A 24539-nucleotide genomic window follows, 5' to 3' on the forward strand; every position below is an offset into this window, starting at 1 on the left:
AGAAAAAAGAACTGTACAGAGCTTATTCCTTGGAAGGAAAGTTATGACCAACCTAGATAGCATATTCAAAAGCAGAGACATTACTTTGCCAACAAAGGTCCATCTAGTCAAGGCTATGGTTTTTCCTGTGGTCATGTATGGATGTGAGAGTTGGACTGTGAAGAAGGCTGAGTACCGAAGAATTGATACTTTTGAACTGTGGTGTTGGAGAAGACTCTTGAGAGTCCCTTGGACTGCAAGGAGATCCAACCAGTCCATTCTGAAGGAGATCAGCCCTGGGATTTCTTTGGAGGGAATGATGCTAAAGCTGAAACGCCAGTACTTTGGCCACCTCATGCGAAGAGTTGACTCATTGGAAAAGACTCTGATGCTGGGAGGGATTGGGGGCAGGAGGAGAAGGGGGACGACAGAGGATGAGATGGCTGGATGGCATCACTGACTTGATGGACATGAGTCTGAGTGAACTCCGGGAGTTCCTGATAGACAAGGAGGCCTGGTGCACTGCAATTCATGGGGTCGCAAAGAGTCAGACACGACTGAGCGACTGAACTGACTGAATGAAAGAAATCAAAGATGACATAAACAGATGGACAGATATTCCATGTTCCATGGTAGGAAAAATCAATATTGTGAAAATGACTATACTACCAAATGCAATCTACAGGTTTAATACACTCCCTATCAAATTACCAATGGGATTTTTCACAGAACTAGAACAAAATATTTCACAATTAATATGGAAACACAAAAATCCCAAATAGCCAAAGCAGTCTTGAGAAAGAAGAATGGAGCTGCAGGAATCAACCTTCCTTACTTCAGATTATACTACAAAGCTACAGTCATAAAGACAGTATAGTACTGGCACAAAAACAGAAATATAGACCAATGTCAGTCATGTCGGACTCTGTGCGACCCCATAGACGGCAGCCCACCAGGCTCCCCCATCCCTGGGATTTTCCAGACAAGAGTACTGGAGTGGGTTGTCATTGCCTTCTCCAATGGAATAAGATAGAAAGCCCAAAAATCAACCCATGAACTGTGGACACCTTATTTTTCACAAAGGAGGCAAAAATATACAATGGGAAAAAGACAGCCTCTTCAATAAATGGTTCTGGGAAAACTGGATAGCTACATGTAAAAGAATGAAATTAGAACACTTCATAAGACCATACACAAAGATAAACTTGAAATGGACTAAAGAACTAAATGTAAGACTAGAAATTATAAAACTCTTAGAGGAAAACATAGGCAGAACACTCGATGACATAAAGCAAGATCCTCTATGACCCACCTCCTAAAGTAACGGAAATAAAAACAAAACTAAACAAGTGGGACCTGTTTAAACTTAAAAGCTTTTGCACAGCAGAGGAAACTCTAAGCAAGGTGAAAAGACAACCCTCAGAATGGCAGAAAATAATAGCAAATGAAACAACTGACAAAGGATTAATTTCTAAAATATACAAGCAGCTCATACAAGTCAATACCAGAAAAACAAACAACCCAATAAAAAAAGTGGGGAAAAAAAAACCCAAAAAGACATTTCTCCAAAGAAGACTTACAAACAGCTAACAAACACATGAAAAGATACTCAACATCGCTCATTGTTAGAGAAATGCAAATCAAAACTACAATAAGATATCACCTCACGCTGGTATGAATGGCCCTTATCAAAAAGTCTACAAACAATCAATGCTGGAGGGGAGTAAAGGGAACACTCTTGCTCTGTTGGTAGGAATGCAAATTGATACAGCCACTATGGAAGATGGTATGGCGATTTCTTGAAAAACTAGGAAATAACACCACCATATGACCCAGAAATCCCTCCTGGGCATATACCCTGAAGAAATCAAAATTGAAGACGACAAATGTATCCCATTGTTCATTGCAGCACTATTTATAATAGCTAGAACATGGAAGCAACCTAGATGGCCATCAGAAGATGAATGGATAAAGAAGTTGTGATACACACACACACACACACACACTGGAATATTATTCAACCATATAAAAGAACACATTTGAGTCAGTTCTAATGAGGTGGATGAACCTAGAACCTATTATACAGGTTGAAGTGAATCAGAAAGAGAAAGATAAATTCTGTATTCTAATACATATATACAGAATCTATAAAAATGATACTGAAGAATTTATTTACAGGGCAACCATGGAGAAACAGACATAGAGAATAGACTTATGGACATGTGCAGAGGGGAGGAGAGGGTGAGATGTATGGAAAGAGTAACATGGAAACTTGCAATACCATATGTAAAATAGATAGCCAACAGGAATTTGCTATATGGCTCAGAAAACTCAAACAGGGGCTCTGTATCAACCTAGAGGAGTGGAGAGGGGAGGGAGATGATAAGGAGTTTCAAAAGGGAGGGAATAATATATGTATACCTATGGTTGATTCGTGTTTGTTGAGGTTTGACAGAAAACAGCAAAATTCTGTAAAACAATTATCCTTCAATAAAAAATAAATTAATTAAAAAAAAACTGAAGGCTAAAAAAAAAAAAGACAAAGAAAACCTCAACATCCAAAAAACTAAGATCAGGGCATCTGGTCCCCTCACTTGATGGCAAATGGGTGGGGAAACAGTGATAATTGTGCCAGACTTCAGTATCTTGGGCTCCAAAATCAATGTGGACACTGAATGCAGCCACAGAAGAAAAGCTATGACAAACTTAGACACCGTATTAAAAATCAGAGACTTCACATGGCCAACAAATGTTAGTAAGCCAAAGCTATGGTTTTTCCAGTAGTCACATACAGATTTGAGATCTGGAACATAAAGTAGGCTCAGAGCTGAAGAACATTGATGCTTTCAAATTGTGGTGCTGGAGAAGATTCTTGAGAGCCCCTTGGACAGCAAAGAGATCAAATCTGTTAATCTTAAAGGAAATCAACCTTCATTCTTTGGAAGGACTGATGCTGAAGCCCCATTACTTTGGCCACCTGATGGGGAAAACTGACTCATTAGAAACGATGCTGGGAAAGATTGAGGGCAGGCAAAGAAGGAGCTGACAGGGACTGAGATGGTTGGATGGCATCACTGAATCAGTGGACTTGAGTTTGGGCAAACTCTGGGAAATAGTGAAGGATAGGGAAGTCTAACATGCTGCAGTTCATGGGTTTGCAAAGGCTCAGACATGATTTAGTGACTGAACAAGAACAAGTTAAGGATCAAAATGATGTTCTCTCTTAGTAAGATGCCATTGGTTTATTGGGCTATTCTTCTGATCCATGTGGTTGTTGGCTGGGATAATAGAGCAACTGCAGTCTTAGACTCAACTGTGGGTTCAATTACTGGTGTTGACCAGAGGCTTGATTCCCTTCAAAAAACCTCGTGGTTGCTTGGAATGCTTTATGACATAATGGCTGGCTTCCAATAAGATGCATTTAAGGAGGAAGCATTCAAAGAGAAAAAACTGAAATTGGCCAAGACAAATAAGGAAATACATGTGGGAGAAAACTTCCCAAGAGCCTAAGACACAGAAAACCCTGTCAAGTTTTCTTAACCCTGTTAAATATTTTAAGCTTAACACTTAATTGGATGTGAAGTTTGATACATATGTTTAAAACTTGTGTTTCAGAATATATGTGGGTAGATATGATGTGTAGTGTTATATATTAAATTGAATGTAAATTTAATTTACATTAATATTGAGAACTTACAACTCTATGGATGGCCAAAGATTAAAACAATACACAGCACTATGAAAATTAAGCACTGTATGAAACACATCAAAAAATAACAGAAGGACCACATTTCCAGTTGTACCATTTATGTGGGATAATAGCCAGCATTCATGACTGAGCACATTAGAAATTTGACTTATTTAAGTAGTAAAAACAACTTATGCTATGCTATGCTAAGTCACTTCAGTTGTTTCCGATCTGTGCGACCTCATAGACGGCAGCCCACCAGGCTCCCCAGTCCCTGGGATTCTCCAGGCAAGAACACTGGAGTGGGCTGCCATTTCTTTCTCCAATGCATGAAAGTGAAAAGTGAAAGTGAAGTCGCTCAGTCGTGTCCGACTCTTAGCGTCCCCATGGATTGCAGCCTAACAGGCTCCTCCGTCCATGGGATTTTCCAAGCAAGAGTACTGGAGGGGGGTGCCATTGTCTTCTCCAAAAAACAACTTATAGTAGTACATAAATGCAGAGAAAGCTAAAGAAGTTTGCATGAACAATAGTGCAAGCAAAAGAAGAGGGGTAACATCAGAGGGCACAGCAAACATTATGCGCTAGGACATTGCTGTGGGGACACACCACCTCTGCCCACAGAGGCAGCAGTGCTGTCCACAGGCACTGTCTTTGGAAGTCATCTATCACACTTGCTGGCACTGCTGCCACTGCCCCCCTGAGGACGCGGTACTGCTCCACTGCTGCTCTACCTGCTTTAAAAATGATTGCGTTGTGGTTTGTGTTTCTGGTTGTCACTGGCTCCCAATTCGAAGTCTGGTTTTCTGACTCCTGTCTATACAATGTGGTGGGCTCTTTAATTCAACCAGGACTTTTAGGATTGGTTGTTGCTGCTATTTAGACACTAAGTAGTGACTTAGTGGACTGTAGCCCGCTAGGCTCCTCTGTCCGTGGGATTCTCCAGACAAAAGAATACTGGCATGGGCTGCTATTCCCTCCTCCAGGGGATCTTCCCAGCCCAGGGATACAACCCAGTTCTCCCACATTGCAGTCGGATTCCTTACCACTGAGCCACCTAGGAAGAAAGGTGTGTTAGGGCTTCTTCCTTTCCCACTTCCACAGAGGATCCCTCTTTCTCGGGCTGGGGAGAAATGTATTTTGAAAAACTGAACTATTTCTCCTTTCCTGGAAATGCATTTCATTCATTTAAAATATTTTAAATTCTTCACTAATTCAATTATAATAAACAGCCTGGCCTGACAAACCTTCTGTTTTCGTAAATAAGGTTAAGAAGGATCAGTCTATTGGACAAGAAGTTTAGACAAATATCCCTTTGGTTTTACAACATTGAGGTTCTATCTCAAACTTACAATAGCAAGAAATGAAATGCAGTTGAGAAACAATTTTAAAATATCAATAAAAAATATAAATACAGCTTTTATTTTCCATAGAGTGGAAAATGTGATGAAGAACACATGGAATGTTCTTCAAATTCCTGTTATTAATAAACCGATTCTTAGTTATCTCTAAATATATACACTACAAATAATTTCTTTCAACTGCACAGTTCTTTTTTCAATTAACATATTTTTAAAATTACACAAAAGAGTGCTTTCTTTATGGTAACTATCTTTTAAAAAACAAGCACATTTACATGAAACATTAAAATACAATAAATTATTACTGTTTCAGATTAGCTTTAAAGGGATTCAGACTATGCTACCCAAAAATAAACTACTCTGGCTTAGGATTATTATGAGCTGAAGGCACTTGAGAAAGCAATTCCAATATGAGCTTTCTGTCCATCCCACCTCTACATGAAAGCAGAACATAAATTCTCCTGGTGAAAGTCTAGCCCCTAACACCACTTTCAGGCCTAAGAAGGGGATGACAATGTTATCATCAAAAGTTAGACATCTCAAAAGAGCATACACAAACAAAAGTTACCTACTAGCCCTGATCTACCATTGCTTTCTCTATGTATTTGTTTCCATGTTTGCCATCCCAGAAGCTCAAACTTCTTTCATCTTGTCACTTCTCTAGAAAATAATTTTTCTTTCTTGAAATGTTTATAATGCATTTCTTAATATGCTTAAACTGCTATATAAGACCCAAGTTCTAACCACTTCTTTGAGCATGTGTTTCTCCCATATGAATGCACACTGAACATGCTAATTAACTTGAATCTGTTTTTCTCTTGCTAATCCATCTTTTTTCAGTTTACCTTATAGGGCCCTAGTCAGGGAACCTAGGAAGGTAGAGGGCACAAATTTTTCATCCACTACAGCTTGACAGGAGATCAGTATAAAGTAATGGAAAGAATGTATTGTAAAATATTTTATAATAAATGGTACAGAGATGTACAACATGAATTTAATTGAGGAAACAGACAAAAACAGAATTTGTACAAAATAACTGGCTGGTGCTGTTTAGAAATGTCAAGTTCATAGACAAAAATAGACTGAGGAATATTCCAGAATAAGGGAAACTGAGACGACATGACAAATGCCTTTACACACAAAAAAAAGGCAGTAGAGAGACATATCGAAAGATCTGCATCTGATCTACAGATTACTTAGTAGTTTTATATCAATGCTATCTTCCTGGTTTTGATCACTGTAATCCTATTAGACAAGATGCTGTTTGGAAAAGCTAGGTGAAGGACATATGGGAACTCTCAACTAATTTTGCAGCTTAGATCTGAAACTACTTCAAAATTAAAAGTTAAATAAAATTTAAAAAATAAAATTAAATGAATGAACATACAGCACAGATACTTAAATGACAGTTTGCAGTTGTATATCTCTATAGGCCATTTTTCTTATAACTAAGTTAAATAAATGAGGAACTGGACTTTACTCAGCAAAAATATTCTTCATGTTGACATAAACTTTATTCTGATGTCTCAAATTTTCACAGAATTTCAAACCAGTAGTGGGTTCAACTAATGGTTTTTTACACATAATTCAATGTACATTCAGCATGAAATACAGATAAAGATTTTTCATTTGCAGTTTCACTTTCAGTAAATTCCTTAACATTCATTATATTAAAAAAGAAAAATTAATCATGATACTTTCTAAAAGAACGCAATTTTTTTTTTTAATGACTAAATTCCAAACCCCGTGTGAACAGTGAGTGGACTGAAAAAACTGAGACTGAAGGTTAAGAATTTGTGACCTGACAGAAGAGTTTAAGAAGCCCAAACTAATGAAATTTTCTGAGTGTAAAACAATGGAACAAATAAGGGAGATATTTAGAATATGAAAATTCCAAGAACTGTGCTTTTCTTAGAATGGAAGAACAAAATATTTGCTTTCTACTCCTCATTCTAGGATAATTTGCTCTAACTCATTCTGGTATCAGTTGAATTCTGTGACTTTTTTTTTTTTTTTCCTACTTTTGTTTTTGTTTACTAAAAATTTCAGGCTTTAAAAATAATTATCTAGTTCACAACCTAGTAAATGAAAATTTCATCTTTATAAGAGGATGTTGTCCCTTCTTGAAGGTTTTCCTCTCTCTCCTTTACTCCGGGTTCATGGGAAGCTTTGGGCAACAGTGTTATGTAAGGGAAGGGTCAATGTGCACTTAGGTCCTGGTCCTTCTCTGTTGATGAACATCATTGACTTCTCTTGTTACCTTCTTTGTTAGGGAAGACCTCCAATCATTTGTTAAAAACCTATAGTCTGGTGTAGATCATGTTTGACATAAATCCTTTTGTGTTGAAGATATTACTGGGAAAGTAAGTTACACATACTCTGAGCTGTCAGGGTTATGTTGTCATTCCTTTGATGGACCCACTTCTTTGTCTCATGCTGATATAGTCTCTGAGAAGTAGACAGACTCACTCTCATGGAACTGCTGTGCCCTTGGGGTTGAGAAATTGATGGTAACCTGTATTACATAATTTGAAGACTCAAACAAACTGAGGGACAAGTGGAGACTACAGCCTGCCTTCTTCCATTTAACCTCACCCTCCACCAGCTCTTTCCTGATAGCTTTCCACTTCCCCTTCATGCATAGATGTGTACATGGAAGGGACCTCTCACTGAATTCCACCTAGGAAGGCAAAGTTAGATGTTCTTTCCTGTTCGATGGATACAAAATTATTTAGTGGAAAAACCTCATTTCCCACACAACACTCTATCTAAATGAGACTTCTTTTATATTGAAAGAATTCCTACTCTGCATTTTATTCTCTTGTGTACAAAAAAAGAAAAAAACTATAATAAAATGGCATGGTTCAATTAAGTGAAACTAATTTGTCACTTTGAATAGTATTTAAGTATTGAAGTAAAATGCCAGCATTGGCTCCCCTGTCTATATTTGAAAAGAATTGTAGTTTTATCTGAAGATGGCTTCCTCTTTCCACTTTTCATCATTCTCTCCATTGATATTCTGACTGGATTACCTTATCCTCTCTTCTCACACAATAATATGAGATGATTGAGGGACAACTTTTTCTTTTAAGCTAAATATCCTACAACGGCTTGCTACAGTTGACATTTAAGCGTGAAAAAGTACTAGTATCGTGGAGATGGGGCAGGACTGTCAATGGTTAATCACCCATTAGTAGCTTTATCTGGCAGGTATTTGTTTTCATAGAAACTGAGTTTTATTTATTCTTGGCTCAGTGAGCCTGAGATGCTTAGAGACACTTTAGAGAACTTAGCTCCCTGCTGTTCAAATGGTAGGGCTCAGTAAATGAGTTCCTTAGGTAGATGTAGCACATGCTGCTTTAGATTGCATGATTATACTTTAAACTTTACCAGAAAAAGGTATTAAAAAAAAAAGTCACAGGACTAGGCTTTCAGACAAAAATGAGCACAAGTAACTCACAGAAGACCTAATAATTTGTGGAGCTTTATCACAAAGAGATTTAGGATCCTTTACTCTTTCACTTTTTTTTCTTCAGAGTATAGTTGGTTTACATGTTAAAACCCTTTCACTTTTTAATATTTAATATATCTTGCTCAGTTGCTTCAGTCATGTCCAATTCTTTGCAATCCTATGGTCTGTAGCCTGCCAGGCTCCTCCATGAGTTCTCCAGGCAAGAATAGTGGAGTGGGTTGCCATGCCCTTCTCCAGGGCATCTTCCTGACCCAGGGAATCAAATCCATGTCCCCTATGTCTCCTGCATTGCAGGTGGATTCTTTAATGTTGAGCCACTGGGAAAGTCACTTAGTGTTTAGTATCACCACATTTGGGTATTTTAGGACATACTAATTTACTCAGAATTAAACAGGATCAATTAGATATCATGAGACTATTTAAACTTGATGTTTGATGGTATACAAATATGACCTGAGAATAACTGAATCAATAAGCACGCTTTCAGTTCAGTTCAGTTCAGTCGCTCAGTTGTGTCCGACTCTTTGTGACCCCATGAATCACAGCATGCCTGGCCTCCCTGTCCATCACCATCTCCCGGAGTTCACTCAAACTCATGTCCATCAGTGATGCCATCCAGCCATCTCTTCCTCTGTAGTCCCCTTCTCCTCCTGTCCCCAGTCCCTCCCAACATCAGGGTCTTTTCCAGTGAATCAACTCTTCACATGAGGTGGCCAAAATATTGGAGTTTCAGCCTCAGCATCAGTCCTTCCAATGAACACTCAGGACCTATCTCCTTTAGGATGGACCAGTTGGACCTCCTTGCAGTCCAAGGGACTCTCAAGAGTTTTCTCCAACACCACAGTTCAAAAGCATCAATTCTTCGGTGCTCAGCTTTCCTCACAGTCCAACTCTCATATCCATACATGACCACTGGAAAAACCATAGCCTTGACTAGACAGACCTTTGTTGGCAAAGTAATGTCTCTGGTTTTTAATATGCTATCTAGGTTGGTCATAACTTTCCTTCCAAGGAGTAAGCGTCTTTTAATTTCATGGCTGCAATCACCATCTGCAGTGATTTTGGAGCCCAAAAAAATAAAGTCTGACGCTGTTTCCCCATCTATTTCCCATGAAGTGATGGGATCAGATGCCACGATCTTAGTTTTCTGAATGCTGAGCTTTAAGCCAAGTTTTTCACTCTCCTCTTTTAGCACTGCTTCAATTAAAAAAGAAAAAAATTAAATACATAACTATAATTAACAGAAATATAAGCATTTATGATGTTATGGCTGTGAGTGTGGAATTACATCAAAGAATCCAACTGAAAACATTTCCTTAACAAAAATCAGAAAAGTACCTGAAATATATATATATATATATATATGTATGTATTTAAATATAGGCCATCTTGCCTCACTGACAGAGGAGGCAGAATACTATCTTTACTTGGAGAAATAAATAAAAGCAGGTGAATCACTTTATATTTAAAAAAATTAAACCAGTATTGTTATGGTGTAACTAATATGTAAGAAACAACATGCATTCAAAGTGTTTGATGTTATGTCATATGTATACCAACGAAACTATCATTACAATATAAAGTTGCTAAACATGAACATCACTCCCCTCTTTTCTTATGCCCTAGGTAATCATTTCCTCCTTAATGTCTCCATCTCTCCTGCTACTTCCCCAGGAAACCATTGATCTTCCTATCACTGTATCACAGTTTGCATTTCTTAGAATTTTATATAAATAGAACCACACATTCTGTACTTTTTTGTCTGGATCCCATCATTTAGTATAATTATATTTCACATACTCAGCAGAAGTGTTTGAGTCTATCCTCTCCAACAATTATTATAGTCAATCTTTTCAACTGTAGCTATTCAAGTAGGTGTGCATCTCATTGTGGTTTTAATTTGTATTTTCTTAATGACTAGTACTACTGAGCCTTTTTTATATGCTTCTTTGTCCCTGGTGGCTCAGATGGTAAAACGTCTGTCTACAATGCAGGATACCTGGGTTTGATCCCTGGGTCTGGAAGATTCCCTGGAGAAGGAAATGGCAACCCGCACCAGTACTCTTGCCTAGAAAATCCCATGGATGGAGGAGCCTGGTATCCATGGGGTCGCAAAGAGTCGGACATGACTGAGAAACTTAACTTTCACTTTGTCACTGAACATATATCCTCTTTTATAAAATATCTTTAGGTACTGAGGATACAAGTCCTTTATCAGACAAATGATTAGTGCTTTTCAAATCTTTGGTTTATCTTTCATTCTTCTAACAGTATCTATTGAAGAACAGGAGGTTTTAATTTTGATGAAGTCTAATTTATTTGCTTAATCCAATCTGAGGTCACAAAAGATGCTTCTGTGTCTCCAAAAGTTTTAGAATTTTAGATTTTACATTAACTTCAATGTTTCATTTTGAGTTTAAAAAATTTATATGCTTGGAGGCAGAGAACAAAATTTACTTTATTTCACACTTTGCAAAAGTGTATCTGTTGAAACAATCTCTGTCTTTTACTTGAACTGAGATGATTTGTATTTAATGTAATTAGTGATATGATTAGGTATAAATCTATTATCTTACTCTTTATTTTCTGATTATCCTAGCTCTTCTTTATTTTTCCTTACACAGTTTCCTTTTGGGGCAGAATAACTGAATAAATTGTATAATTCTAATCTCTGGTTTAGCAGCTTTTTTTTGTTATTTTAGAGATTACATTATGATTTATACATCTTTGTCTTACAATTTACCTTCAAAGAACATTATGACACTTAACCTATAGTTCAGTAATTTTATACTCGTATACTTGCACAACTCCCCAACCAAATGTTGTGCTGTAGCATACATTTCACATAATATGTTGTTATCGTCTGCACTTAACTAGTTCATTATCATTTACAAATATTTAAATTTTGAGAAAATTTTAGAATTTACCAGTAAAGTCATCATTTCTGACTCTAAGAACAGATTCATACTCCTATCAAGCATCATTTTGCATGTTCCTGCAGGTTGTTGTGTTTTATTTTTTTTTTTTACCATCTTAAACTATGGGTATGCTCATGATATATTGTTACAACTTTTGAAAGTCTGAAAAAGTCATTATTCTGCCTTCATTTTTAATGATTTTTTCCCAGTATAAAATTTCATGTTGACTTTTTTTTTTTTCCAACAGTTTAAAGAGACTGTTCTCCTCTCCTTTTGCTTGCCTAGCTTCCAGTGATAAATGTGCTGTCACTTCCATCAATGTTTCTTTGTGGTTCTGTCTTTGGATGCTTTTAATATCTTTATCACAGATTTTGGGCAGTTTCATTATAATGTGCCTTGCTGTACTTTACTTAAAATTTATCTGCTGTTTGAAGTTTGGCTTTCTTGAGTCTATATGTTTATGTTTTTATCATATTTATAATATTTCCAGCTATATCACTTTTAGAATGTGCTCCTTACCCTGTAATTATTAGACACTATAAGATGTTACAGAGAAGGCAACGGCACCCCACTCCAATACTCTTGCCTGGAAAATCCCATGGATGGAGGAGCCCGGTAGGCTGCAGTCCATGGGGTCGCTAAGAGTCGGACACAACTGAGAGACTTCTTTCACTTTTCATTTTCATGCATTGGAGAAGGAAATGGCAACCCACTCCAGTATTCTTGCCTGGAGAATCCCCGGGACAGGGGAGCCTGGTGGGCTGCCATCTATGGGGTCACACAGAGTCAGACACGACTGAAGTGACTTGGCAGCAGCAGCAGCATAAGATGTTAAGAAACTGCCACCCTTGCCATGGTGAATGGGCTTGTGTAACTCAATGAAACTATGAACCATGCCATGCAGGGCCACCAAGACAGGTAAAGTGAAAAATTCTGACAAAATGTAATCCATTGGAGGAGGAAATAGCAACCTACTCCAGTATTTTTGCCTGGAAAGCCCCATGTACAGTACAAAAAGGTAAAAAAAAAATATAACACCAGAAGATGAGCCTCTCTGGTCAGAAGATGTCCAATATGCTACTGGGAAGAGAAAAGGGCAATTACAAATAGCTCCATAAAGAATGAAGCAGCTGCGCCAAAGTGGAAACGATGCTCCATTGTGGATGTGTCTCATGCTGAAAGTAAAATCTGATGCTGTAAAGAACAATATTGCATAGGAAGCTGGAAATGTTAAGTCCAAGGACATGGTCAAGCAGCAGGTGGCAAGAGTAAACATCAACACCAGTAAACCTAAATGGAAGGGAATGGGTGAATTTAATTTAGATGACTATTATATCTCCTACTGTGGGCAAGAATCCCTTAGAAGAAATAGAGTAGTCCTCATAGTCAACAAAACAGTCCAAAATGCAGTACTTGGGAGCAATCTCAAAAATGACAGAATGATCTCAGTTTATTTCCAAGGCAAACCATTCAACATCACTGTAATCCAAGTCTATGGACAAACTACTGATACTGAAGAAGTTGAAATTGACTGATGTGGGGTAGAACACCAAAAGAAGATATCCTTTTCATCATAAGAGATTGAAATGCAGAAGTAGGAAGTCAAGAGATACTTGGAATAACAGGCAAGTTTGGCCTTGGAATACAAAACAAAGCAGGGCATAGACTAACAAGAATTTTGTCAAGAGAACACACTGGTCATAGCAAAAATCCTTTTCCAGCAAACCAAGAGACAACTCTACATATGGACATCATCAGATGATCAACACCAAAATCAATCTGATTATTTTCTTAGCAGCCAAAGATTATATGGACACTTCTATTATATGGAAGCTCTAAACAGTCAGCAAAATCAAGACCTGAAGATAATTATGGCTCAGATCAAAACTCTTTATAGCAAAATTCATACCTAAATTGCATAAATTAAGGAAAATCACTAGGCCTTTTAGGTATGACGTAAATAAAACCCCTTATAATTATACAGGGGAAGTGACAAATAGACTCAAGGGATTAGATCTGGTATACAGAATGCCTGAAGAACCATGGACAAAAGTTCATAACACTGTACAGGAGGCAGTGCTGAAAACTGTCTCAAAGCAAAAAATGTTCAAGAAGACAAACTGGTTAACTGAGGAGACTTTACAAATAGCTGAGAAAAGAAGAGAAGAGAAAGGCCAAGGAGAAAGGAATATACACTGAAAGCAGAGTTTCAGGAAATAGCAAGGAGAGATAAGAAAGCCTTAAGTGAACAGAGGAAAACAATAAAATAGGAAAGTCTAGAGATCTATTCAAGGAAACTGGAGCTATCAACGTAACATTTCATGCAAAGATGGGCACAATTCAGGACAGAAATGATAAGGACCTAACAGAAACAGAAGATATTAAGAACAGGTGGCAAGAATACAGAGAAAAATTGTACAAAAAAGGTCTTATGTATCCACCTGGATAACCACGATGGTGTGGTTAAACACCTAGAACCAGACATCTTGACACTGTGAAATCAAGTGGGCCTTAGGAAGGATTACTATAAACAAAGCTAGTGGAGGTGACAATTCCAGCTGAGCTATTTAAATTCCTAAAATACGGTGCTGTTAAAGTGCTGCATTCAGTATGTCAGCCAATTTGGAAAACTCAGCAATGGCCACAGGACTTGAAAAGGTCAGTTTTCATTCCAATCCCAAAGAACAGCAATGCCAAAGAACGTTCAAACTACTGTACAATTGAGCTCATTTCATAAGCTAGAAGGTTATGCACAAAATCCTTCAAGCTAGGCTTCAGCAGTACATGAACCAAGAATTTTCAGATGCATAAACTAGGTTTCGAATAGACAGAGGAACCAGACATCAAACTGCCAACACTCGTTGGATCATGGAGAAAGCAAAAGAATTCCAGAGAAACATCTATTTCTACTTAATTGACTATGCTAAAGTCTTTGACTGTGGATCACAAGAGACTGTCAAAAACCCTGAAAGAGATGGGAATACCAAACCACCTTATCTGTTTCCTGAGAAACCTGTATGCAGGCCAACATGCAACAGTCAGAATCAGACATGGAACAACTGACAAACTCAAAATTGGGAAAGGAGTATGTCAAGACTATATATTGTCACCTTGCTCAATCAACATATATGCTGAGTATATGATGAGAAGTGCTGGGCTGGATGAATCACAAGCTGGAATCAAGATTTCCAGGAGAAATATCAATAACCACAGAAATGCAGATGATACCACCCTAATGGCAGAAAGTGAAGAGGGTGAAAGAGTAATGTGAAAAAATTGACATGAAACTCAGCATTCAAAACAACTAAGATCATGGCATCTGGTCCCATTGCTTCATGGCAAATAGACAGGGGAAAAGTGGAAATATTTTCTTTTCTTGGGCTCCAAAATCACTGTGGATGGTGACTGAAGCCATGAAATTAAAAGATGCTTGCTCCTTAGAAGGAAAGCTATGACAAATCTAGAGAGCGAATTAAAAAGCAAAGAGATCATTTTGCCAACAAATGTCTGTAAAATCAAAGCTATGGTTTTTCCAGTAGACATGTACAAATGTGAGAGTTGGACCATAAAGAAGGCTGAGTGCCAAAGAATTGATGCTTTAGAATTGTGGTGCTGGAGAAGTCCCTGAGAGCCCCTTGGACTTAAGGAGAGCAAAACTGTCAGTTCTAAAGGAAATCAACCCTGAATATTTATTGGAAGGACTGATGCTGAAGCCCCAAAACTTTGGCCACCTGATGCAAAGAGATGACTTATTGGAAAAGATTCTGATGCTAGGAAAGATTGAAGGCCAAATTAAAAGAGGCAGCAGAGGATGAGATGTTTAGATAGTATCACCAACTCAATAGACATGAATCTGAGAAAACCCAACCCCAGGAGAGAGAGAATACAGAGAAGCCTGGCATGCTGCAGTCTTTGGAGTTGCAAAGAGTCAGACAAAATGTAGTGACTGAACAAAAACAAGAAACCATATCATTAAGAATTCCACAGGCCTGGAAAGAAGTATTAGATGGAACAGTTGAATATTATATCTCAACTGAATAGAAGAAGACTATGTGTATTGAATGTACTGCTAAAGAATAAAATAAAATAAGTTAAAGAAATAAACTTGCTCTGATTATGCTAAAGTTCAAACTCTCTATTTATAATAGAGGGGCATTCAAAATACATATACCAAACAATAAGTGACTTAATACACTAAAAACTAATTCTAGTGATTCATTGGAAACAGTCTGTAGAACAGAAATAATGAATATCAGCTTGGGCAGAAGGATAAAAATGAATAAAAACTTAATGCATACTTATATTTTTCTTATCACACACCTGATCCAATCCATCAGGAAATTCTTTTTTTTTTTTCTTTCTTTTTTTTTTTAATTTTATTTTATTTTTAAACTTTACATAACTGTATTAGATTTGCCAAATATCAAAATGAATCCACCACAGGTATACATGTGTTCCCCATCCTGAACCCTCCTCCCTCCTCCCTCCCCATTCCATCCCTCTGGGTCGTCCCAGTGCACCAGCCCCAAGCATGCAGTATTGTGCATCGAACCTGGACTGGCAACTCATTTCATACATGATATTTTACATGTTTCAATGCCATTCTCCCAAATCTTCCCACCCTCTCCCTCTCCCACAGAGTCCATAAGACTGTTCTATACATCAGTGTCTCTTTTGCTGTCTCGTACACAGGGTTATTGTTACCATCTTTCTAAATTCCATATATATGCGTTAGTATACTGTATTGGTGTTTTTCTTTCTGGCCAGAGTGAAGTAAGCCAGAAGGAAATTCTTTTGATCCTTCCTTAAATATAACTAGATTTCAACCATTTGAAATACATAGTTTCACAAATGATCTCCTTATTTCTGCTCAGCAGCTAGACACACCATTTTTTCAACATGAAGCTATTTTAAAGTTCTACATCCTTATATTCCACACACAATTCATTTAGAGTTAAAGTCAACATTTTTACATTGGCCTATAAGACAAACATACAAAGCAGGCTGTGGATCTGGTTCTCCATTCTCTCTTTGACCTCATATTTCTCAGCTCCCCAGCACACCTCCCTCCGACACCTCATCTAAAATATGTATTCTTAATATCACTTACATACATCCTTGCCCAAATTTCTTTTTTTCAAGAGACCTATGCTGCTATCCTATTTAAAAATGTCCAAATAACTCTCTATTGTTTCTACAGAATATGTAAATATGAAACTTTCTAACATACTGTAACATTTTTCTTCACCAGGAGGGGAATTATCTTTTCTGCTTTGTTCACTAATATTTTCTTTAGCAGGCACTCAGTAAGTGAATAAATAAAGAATATAGTCTCCTAAAATACCTAGTTGTCAAGCTTTCCATCTTATAATGCTTTCAAAAATGTTTTTACTGTCATCAGAAAAAAAATTAAAATGTGACTAAAGAAAAATGAATAAAAAGAGATAAATTTTGTTATACAGTTATAAAGAACTCTGAAAATTTGATTTAATCTAAGAATTAGTATTAGAAAACAAAAACAATGTACATAAAGTTCATAATTGAATTTAACAAAAGTTGATACATATGATGCACTCAATATTCAACATAAAGTATATAAAAGGTGTAAAAAATAAAGATATGAGTATAAATGGTAAACCTAAAATCTGAAAATAAAATTTAAATATTAGCACAAAGAGACTAAGTGTACTAATAGCTTAAAATTATATATAAATAAAGAATACTAAAACAGTTAAATTATTAAAATTAAGAATTTAAACAATAATAAGTCAAAATAAATACAAATTATTTGCATTTAACAGCATAGATTTTGTAGTCAGATAGATTGTGTTAAATACAAGGATTTTAATCTCCCAAGCAACAGACCTAATTTTTTGAGCCCTGCAGTTTCACAAGCAAAGTGGGAGATACACATTTTTAATTCAGAGATTATTAGAATTAAGAGAATGTATCTTAACAATGCAGCACAGAAAATGGCACATAGTAAGTTGCCAATGAATGGTATATTTATAATGGCAATGAGGAGTGGATTTTATAACGATGCCAATACTCACATTTTGACATACAGAAATAATGCAAGTATGTTAACATGTTAAACTATATGAACAGTTTATGTAAGTTTATACAACAAGCATTTATAATATGGGCTTCCCTGCTGGCTTAGTAGTTAAGAATCCGTCTGCCAATGCAGGGGGCACAGGTTCAAACTCCAGGTTAGGAAGATACCCTGGAGAAGGAATTGGTGACCCACTGTAGTGTTCTTGCCTGGGAAATCCTGTGTACAGAGGTTCCAGACAGGCTACAGTACATGGGGTCCCAAAAGAATGGGACATGATTTAGGGACTAAATGACATCATATATACACATAATTTAAAGCTTGAAAATAAAATTTTATTATTAGCAACCAGACCCTAGGGGGAGAAGGCAATGGCACCTCACTCCAGTACTCTTGCCTGCAAAATCCCATGGACGGAGGAGCCTGGTGGGCTGCAGTCCATGGGGTCCCTAAGAGTCGGACACGACTGAGCAACTTCATTTTCACTTTTCACTTTCATGCATTGGAGAAGGAAATGGCAACCCACTCAAGTGTTCTTGCCTGGAGAATCCCAGGGACAGGGGAGCCTGATGGGCTGCCGTCTATGGGGTCACACAGAGTCAGACATGACTGAAGCGTCTTAGCAGCAGCAGCAGCAGCACACCCTAGGGCCACTGATATCTTTAAAATATATTAAAATGAAGAACAGTGAAATGGTATTTGCATCTTATTCCCTGCACTAAAGTAACATCATCAACTGTCAAGAGATGATCTAATGTCCATACTCAACTTCAGCACTTTTTCCACCCGATAATAGAAAACATTCTTCATGCCTCCAAGCAGTATATTCCCATTGACACATATGTGCTTATTTTGAGTTCACTGCCCTGTCCTGTTGCTTAAGCACTCCTTCATTTCTCACCTTTAAATATCTACATATGATGGGCCATTCGATTATTTCCTGGGAGGACTATCACTGCCTCCAGCAATCCTCTTGTAGAATTCTTGGCCTTGTCTCCAAGTTAGAAGTGCCTGCTGCTGCTGCTGCATTGCTGCAGTCATGTCCGACTCTGTGCGACTCCACAGACGGCAGCCCACCAGGCTCCTCCACTGGTGGGATTCTCCAGGCAAGAACACTGGAGCGGGTTGCCATTTCCTTCTCCAATGCATGAAAGTGAAAAGTGAAAGTGAAGTCGCTCAGTCATGTCCAACTCCTAGGGACCCCATGGACTGCAGCCTACCAGGCTCCTCTGTCCTAGGGAGCTTTAAATAACCAAACAAAAGAAACAAGCCACAGATTACCAGCCTGCATCCGGTCCCACCACTTGATGGGAAATAGATGGGGAAACAGTGGAAACAGTGGCAGACTTTATTTTTCTGGGCTCCAAAATCACTACAGACGGTGACTGCAGCCATGAAATTAAAAGACACTTACTCCTTGGAAGGAAAGTTATGACCAACCTAGATAGCATATTGAAAAGCAGAGACATTACTTTGCCAACAATGGTTCATCTAGTCAAGGCTATGGTTTTTCCTGTGGTCATGTATGGATGTGAGAGTTGGACGGTGAAGAAGGCTGAGCACCGAAGAATTGATGCTTCTGAACTGTGGTGTTGGAGAAGACTCTTGAGAGTCCCTTGGACTGCAAGGAGATCCAACCAGTCCATTCTGAAGGAGATCAGCCCTGGGATTTCTTTGGAAGGAATGATGCTAAAGCTGAAACTCCAGTACTTTGGCCACCTCATGCGATGTGTTGACTCATTGGAAAAGACTCTGATGCTGGGAGGGATTGGAGGCAGGAGGAGAAGGGGACGACAGAGGATGAGATGGCTGGATGGCATCACTGACTCGATGGATGTGAGTCTCAGTGAACTCCGGGAGTTGGTGATGGACAGGGAGGCCTGGCATGCTGCGATTCATGAGGTCGCAAAGAGTTGGACACGACTGAGCGACTGATCTGATCTGACCATAGGTCACCTGCATCAGAATCTCTATGAATGGAGCCCAGGCTTATGTTTTATAATTTCTCAGATGATTTTCAAAATGCTTTGATAACTACTGCTTTGTGTCATGTATGAACACTGTTGATGGTCTTTTTATTTTTAACATTTGACTTTAGGTTAACTATTATTGTTTCCCTCTTAAGATATCTTTGTCAAAATTTGTACTTCGTTTCTATATTCTTAGAGTATGATGGAAAATATTGCACAGCTCAATTCAACCCTCAAAAGGCACAGCAGAGAAAATCTAATCCATTATCTATGGTGTCTCTTTCTTCCTCAAATAGAGTGAGCCATCACAAAATAGCTTCAAAATACAAGGCTTGTATTGATCATTTCATTCCCATGCCTATATTCCTCTGACCTTTGTTGCAAAATTTCAAGTCATAATTTTATTCAAACTCAAAATATAAATATATGAAAGATAAAAATCAGAGGTCTATGTGGAGAAACTCTGAAAAATTATTGGGAGAGAGGATAAGTTTCCTCTCTATGGATATTTATGTGAGTTATAGGAAATAAAGCAAAATGGCTATTTGCTAAACCATTCGTTTCCTATTCAGTTCAGTTCGGTCACTCAGTTGTGTCTGACTCTTTGCAACCCCATGAACCTCAGCATGCCAGGCCTCCCTGTCCATCACCAACTCCCAGAGTCTACTCAAATCCATGTCCATCGAGTCAGTGATGCCATCCAACCATATCATCCTCTGTTGTCCCCTTCTCCTCCTGCCCTCAATCTTTCCCAGCATCAGGGTCTTTTCAAATGAGTTAGCTCTTCACATCAGGTGGCCAAAGTATTGGAGTTTTAGCTTCAAGATCAGTCCTTCCAATGAACACCCAGGACTGATATCCTTTAGAATGGACTCGTTGGATCTCCTTACAGTGCAAGGGACTCTCAAGAGTCTTCTCCAACACCACAGTTCAAAAGCATCAATTCTTCGGCGCTCAGCTTTTGTTATAGTCCAACTCTCACATCCATACATGACCACTGGAAAAACCATAGCCTTGACTAGACGGACCTTTGTTGGTGAAGTAATGTCTCTGCTTTTTAATGTGCTGTCTAGGCTGGTCATTATTAATTGGTTGTTCCTATTAAGACAGATATTTATGTCCACATATAAGTATATGCAAATATTTAAATATGACAAATAAATACCAATGCATAATATGGACACTGTCCATAAATATGGACAAGACTGAGCAACTGAATTTAACTTAATCACAGCTCTAGAGAATCAGGAATTGTAATTTAATTGGATGATTTCAACATTTTAAAGAGCTTAGCTATTTTTTCAAGCATAATTTCTCAACAAATAGAGCCAAATGATTTTTAAATTGGAGAAGGAAATGGCAACCCACTCCAGTGTTCTTGCCTGGAGAATCCCAGGGATGCGGGAGCCTGGTAGGCTGCCATCTATGGGGTCGCACAGAGTCGAACATGACTGAAGCAATTTAGCAGCAGCAGCAGAAGAGTCAGGATTCACTTTCTGTAGGATTCACCTTCTGAATCATATTATCCTAATTTCAACTCACAGCCCTTCCTAAAGATTACTTCCTAAAGGTAAGATACACCTGTAGCTTCATAGAACAAAGATTCAGAGCCCAAGAACAAAGAACAAAGATTCAGAAGCCCACCTTCATGAGGTGATATTTAGTCTTGTCTTGGGATTTCTTAACAAGAATACTTAGGCACTATCATAGATTAGATGAGAAAATGAGAAACAATAGGACCAAACTGTCAGTATTTAATGCTCACTTCCTTGCTTTTTAGCTCTTTAAAAGCTGCTGCTGCTGCTAAGTCGCTTCAGTCGTGTCCGACTCTGTGCGACCCCATAGACGGCAGCCCACCAGGCTCCCCCGTCCCTGGGATTCTCTAGGCAAGAACAGTGGAATGGGTTGCCATTTCCTTCTCCAATGCATGAAAGTGAAAAGTGAAAATGAAGTCGCTCAGTCATGTCCGACTCTTAGCGACCCCATGCACTGCAGCCTACTAGGCTCCTCCATCCATAGGATTTTCCAGGCAAGAGTACTGGAGTGGGGTGCCATTGCCTTCTCCCTTTAAAAGCTACTTCTGTTATTTGAATGTGCACCAAGACAATGTCATTTTAAATAGTTACACTGAACAAGTATTTCAAGATATACCTTTTATTGCATGAGCAACTCACATAAGTGCTTGCTTAAGTCATTGGGAGGATTTAGATGCTGAAATAGACCACTTCAATATTTTTTTAACAGAGAGTAGGGAAACAAATTCCCGTAATTACAGCCCTGTTTGCCAGGATACTGAATGCTGAAATCATCTTTCCCAGGATGATTTATGATAAAAGTAGAAGCAATTATCAAGAAAAGGTCAGTAACACAGAGAATCTCTTAACAGTACTGATAGAAAAACCAACTTGATTTAATTCTCATAACTGTTGGAAAGGTGGCTGGTGAGCATAGGTTTAGAGGAGATATGCTATAGATTTCTTCAAAAGATTAAGGTATTACTGATATTGCTTTAACTAGGGTTCACAGCCAGGTAATAAAAATACTTTAAAATACTTCAAGTTTATAGTTAAAAGGAAGACAAAAACTAAAATGTCACAACATAACCCATTCCATGTAGTCTATGTTCTTTATTTCCAAGAGTAAGTCTTCAGAAAAAATTATTTTGAAGTAAATAGGTCCTGCTTCAGGACCAAAACATTTAGATATAATGTGTTCTGAGTATGTGTGCAACTTATTCAAATGAGTGCTGTTATCTTTCACAACTTTGTTCTGCAAACACTGCATTCAATTATACATTTAAATATTTTTGCTGTATTATATGTGAGGATTTTAGGACAAGATTGTGAGTAGCTTATGAAACTTATTAATTAAGGGACTACAGCTCAAAGGTTGACCTCTCTGATGATAGCTTTATACAGAACACTTGATCTATGAATCTAATCTAATCTACGTTGGCTATTATAAATATTGGGTCACAGACCAAAATAGCATGAATGCAATTTCTGGATAAACTCATTAATTGCAAATAATTTGTTAATGGGTTGGGAAAAGCAGAATGATTTTTTTTCCTAGCAGACATTCACTGAAATTTTATCTTTCACTCAATAGGAATATCCATTGCCCTCATTTAAGAGCTAGTTATTTAAGCATCATAAATGCATGTGTGTTAGTGACTCAGTAGTGTCTGACTCTTTGTGACCCCATGGACTATAGGTTGCTAGGCTCCTCTGTCCTTGGAATTCTTCAGGCAAGAATAATGGACTGGGTAGCCATTCCCTTCTCCAGGGGATCTTCCCAACCCAGGGATCGAATCCTGGTCTCCTGTACTGCAGGCAGATTCTTTACCGTCAGAGCCACCAGGAAAGCCCAATAAATCACAAGGTAGTGTTAATGCAATGTCATAAATACTTCTGAAATTAATCTGATTTTTGCCATTCTTACTACCATTATCTTTACCAACTTAGTTACACCTGGGCAACAATTGGTTTCTACTTAATTTCACCATAATTTTTTTCTATCATTAAAATAGAGTTTTTCTGTCATTAAGCTAGCTCACTTCCAAACTATTCTCCACAAGGTAATCAAGGTAGACATCCAAAAATGCAAATTATCAACATGGCCCGTCTATGTAGGGGCTTCCCAGATGGTGCTAGTGGTAAAAAATCTGCCTTCCAACGCAGGAGATACAAGAGAGGTCAGTTCTATTTCTGGGTTGGGAAGATGCCCTGAAGCAGGAAATGACAATTCACTCCAGTATTCTTGCCTGGCAAATCACATGAACAGAGGAGCCTGGTGGGCTACAGTACATGGTGTCACAAGAGAGTCAGAAATAACTGAGCGACAGAGCACTCCCCTTTATATGGTTCGCTCAGTCCCTATTTCCCTTAAAATGAAGTTATTAACCCATAAACATGAAAAACAAGGGTGCACACAATTGATCTAGCTTGTTGTATTCTCTAGCCTGAGCTCTTGTCCTTGTCCTTTCTCAGAGTACACATTAACCACAGTAAATATCTTTTAGGGTTTTTTAAATAGAGTATAACTTCCTTTCAAGGACATTCCTTTCTCTCTGCTAGTACCAAAGTGCCCATTGGTAGCCAGCAAGTTTCTTTAGTAAATGTGAGTTAAATATCATACCCTAAAGGTATTCTTCCTTGATTATTATGTTTTTTTTTGTTTTATTTCCCAAGTTTCCTACATTTTATCCCCCATAAGTTTACATTTTATTGTTATTATTTTATTGACCATTTATTTTCTATGAATTACACCCTTTGAAGGCCAAAATGCTACTACCTTCTCTCCAATATACTCCAACAGCTACCACAATTATTGAAATCTAATACACATTTCCTAACAAAAAAGAGCTAAGCCGCCACAGGTGAGGACCAAGATCTATGCAGAAAATCTGCCCAGCTCTAAAACTTACCTTCAGGAATGGTTTTTTCTGCTTATCATCCTCTGAGATTTGAAGGCAGCCTGGACAGATACGCCAGGTCAGGAGAGTCGAGGTTACCCATGCTAGTCATCAATTTTCTGTTTCTGCAGAAGCCCCTGCCTCTGCCTCCGCACCCACAGGCTCCTCCTCCAGGCCAGGTGTAGCAGCTTTCCTCAGTGCACCCTGAGGACTCCTTGAATCAGGTTCAACTGGGATGTTTGCTAAACTCAATCCCTGACCTTACTCTCAATCTTCTAAATCAGACTCTCTGAAGAGGACTCTGGAATCTGAATTTTACATGCTGCTGCTGCTAAGTCACTTCAGTCGTGTCCGACTCTGTGCGACCCCTGAGACGGCAGCCCACCAGGCTCCCCCGTCCCTGGGATTCTCCAGGCAAGAATACTGGAGTGGGTTGCCATTTCCTTCTCCAATGCATGAAAGTGAAAAGTGAAAGTGAAGTCGCTCAGTCGTGTCTGACTCTGAGCGACCCCATAGACTGCAGCCTACCAGGCTCTTCCGTCCATGGGATTTTCCAGGCAAGAGTACTGGAGTGGGGAGCCATTGCCTTCTCCTGAATTTTACATAGATACCTCAAGTGATCATTAAGCACTCCATATTGGGAGGTGGGGGGGGGTGGTGAGTGGGGGTGGTGGTGAGTGGTGGG

General features: G+C 38.3%; 1 long non-coding RNA gene across 1 annotated transcript in view; it reads right to left on the reverse strand.

Annotated features, from left to right (window-relative positions):
- The window catches only part of LOC123334245, a 38354-nt gene extending 14221 nt beyond the window's left edge, over window positions 1-24133 (reverse strand). The window contains exon 1 of the long non-coding RNA XR_006552075.2: window positions 23867-24133. This is a non-coding gene — a long non-coding RNA (uncharacterized LOC123334245). The remainder of the gene's footprint in view (window positions 1-23866) is intronic.
- Between the last annotated feature and the right edge of the window lie 406 nt (window positions 24134-24539).

This window comes from Bubalus bubalis, chromosome 6, assembly GCF_019923935.1.
Source record: "Bubalus bubalis isolate 160015118507 breed Murrah chromosome 6, NDDB_SH_1, whole genome shotgun sequence".
Lineage (NCBI taxonomy): Eukaryota > Metazoa > Chordata > Mammalia > Artiodactyla > Bovidae > Bubalus > Bubalus bubalis.